Source organism: Mus pahari, chromosome 7 (assembly GCF_900095145.1).
Source record: "Mus pahari chromosome 7, PAHARI_EIJ_v1.1, whole genome shotgun sequence".
Lineage (NCBI taxonomy): Eukaryota > Metazoa > Chordata > Mammalia > Rodentia > Muridae > Mus > Mus pahari.
The window spans coordinates 95,834,305-95,836,622 of NC_034596.1; the positions used below are offsets into that span (position 1 = coordinate 95,834,305).

At 43.4% G+C, this 2,318-nt stretch overlaps 1 protein-coding gene across 1 annotated transcript in view; it reads left to right on the top strand.

The window, feature by feature from the left end:
• The window catches only part of Catsperb (cation channel sperm associated auxiliary subunit beta), a 171,255-nt gene that overhangs the window by 153,610 nt on the left and 15,327 nt on the right, over positions 1-2,318 (top strand). The gene's annotated exons all lie outside the window — the stretch shown is intronic.

Genomic DNA, 2,318 nt, shown 5'->3' on the forward strand with positions numbered 1-2,318 from the left:
TTTCAGTCTAGGTGTGGTCTAGTTGCTCATTCAGTGCTGGAACTCCATGTTGGTTCAAAGTTTTCACTGCTCCCAAAGCCAGAAGAGACAAACCAGGTGCTGTGAGATGATTGCTCCTGCTTGTGTGCGCAGCTTATATTTTTCCTTCAGGTTTAGGGCCATGAATGGGGATGGAGTTCTGACCAGCATGTGGAAAGAGTGAAAGAAAATGCCTCAATTCTTCTTGATTTGCACCTTCATTTTTTGAAAAGTCCTGCGATAGGTTGGGATAGGTGGGCTTTCAGGTCTCCTGCTCTGGTGAGAGGCTCTTGCAAAATCAGTTGCCAACCCAGACGAATTGGCAGGTGCCCCACCTAGCATGAAACATTCATTCTATAGCCCTGAGTGCAAGTCCTCTCTTCCTCCTCCCCATTGATTGGATTTTACAGGAGGTACAGCCCTTCCCATCTTACTTCTCAACTTCATCACCCTTTGTGCACCCCTTCTCTCATTATTGCTGGAATTTATTCCCACATCCTTTCTCTTGTGAGGCTATGCCAGTGCTTGGCAAACACAGAAGTGGATGCTCACAGTCATCTATTGGATGGAACAAAGGGCTCTCAATGGAGGAGCTAGAGAAAGTACCCAAGGAGCTGAAGGGGTCTGCAACCCTATAGGTGGAACAACAATATGAACTAACCAGTAACCCCTGAGCTCGTGTCTCTAGCTGCATATGTAGAAGATGGCCTAGTCAGCCACCAATGGGAAGAGAGGCCCCTAGGTCTTGTGAACTTTATATGACCCAGTACAGGGGAACACCAGGGCCAAGAAATGGGAGTGGGTGGGTGGGTAGGGGAGCAAGGCAGGGGGAGGGTATAGGGGACTTTCAGGATAGCATTTGAAATGTAAATGAAAAAATATCTAATAAAAAATTGAAAAAAAAAGAAAATGTTCAGTCTTTGACATCAGCTATTGTGAATGTTGCCTTGTGATACAATTGGGTGAGCATCAGCTTTAGTCGTCCCCCAGTTCCTGGCCTCTCTTAATACATGGCACTTAGTCGTGTAGTAGGCTATCTGGATTGTTTTGTTTTTTTAACCTTTGTTTTGGTTGTGTTTGTGAGGCTATATGGTTACACACATAGACCACAGTGCATGTGTGGGGATCAGAGAACAACTTTGGGGAGTAAGGGCTCTATGTCTAAACTATTGGTCCCCAGAATGGGACTCAGGTCATCTGTATTGTAAAGAGCAAATGTCTTTACCCTAGCCCTATATGTTTCACTAGAGGTAAACCTTAACTTTAAAAGAAGGGCCCCGAAAAGGCAGACAAGCAGGAGTCAGCCTTTGGGATGAGACACAGCATCTGATGTTTCTCTGAAGCCCTAAGACATCTGTGTATGGAAAATGGAGCATCATATTTTATTCCCTATAGTATTGCTTCTTTGTTTATGGGCACTCTTTGAAAAATTAATATGTGCATGCAAGGTAAAACAGGTGTCTAGTCCAAAGTAAAGGACAGATCTGAAATGTAGGTGGGAGTGCCAGACTTTTAGTTTCCTGGTGGACCTCAGTGGAAGCCGATGCCTTTTAACAGAAGAAGTTTCTAGGTGCCTGTTCTGGGATGGCTAGACAGAGATGTCAAACTTCTCATCCCACTTGAGACACTCTTCAGATATCTGCAGGTTCAAGTAAACAGTCAATGCTTTTCGCAAAGCTTGTATGGCTCTACAAAGGAGCATGAGCATCTGTTACCACCCACACCTCAGCAGAGGTCTTATCTATACAGATTCAAGTGTAAAGATATTAATGTATGAAATCCAATCTTCACAATGTTTTCATCTCAACGGGTAACACTCATCTATTAAGAGATAAGGGGCCTCGAGTTTCTTTGTCTTCTGCGCCCTGCCTATCAGTAACTGCCTCGGATTCACCTCTGTGGGTAAAGTCTAATAAACAATGCCAGGAGATGCCAGTGTGAAGAAAAGGCTGTCTTCTTCCACCAAGTAAAAATCTAGTTGAAATAAATTCCTAAGCAAAGTCTCTGCAGAAAACGTAAGCAGAAAAAGCTCTTACTGAGAAAAATTATACATACTTCACCTAGGACTGTTTTAAGAGGGGTAGATTTTTGAGCAAGCTTACTTCAGGTTCAAGGTCAGGCATTGTTCATAACTGGATGTGGCAGCTAGAAATGCCACAGAACAGAAAACATAGTGTTACAGTGAGCAAAGTTTACCCCAGATTACCTTTAAAAGTGAGTCACAGAGACTGGTCTGGTTTTTCTGCTTCCTTAAATTTCTCTGGAGGAGTTTATCACAAACCAGGAAATCTTTGAAAGAA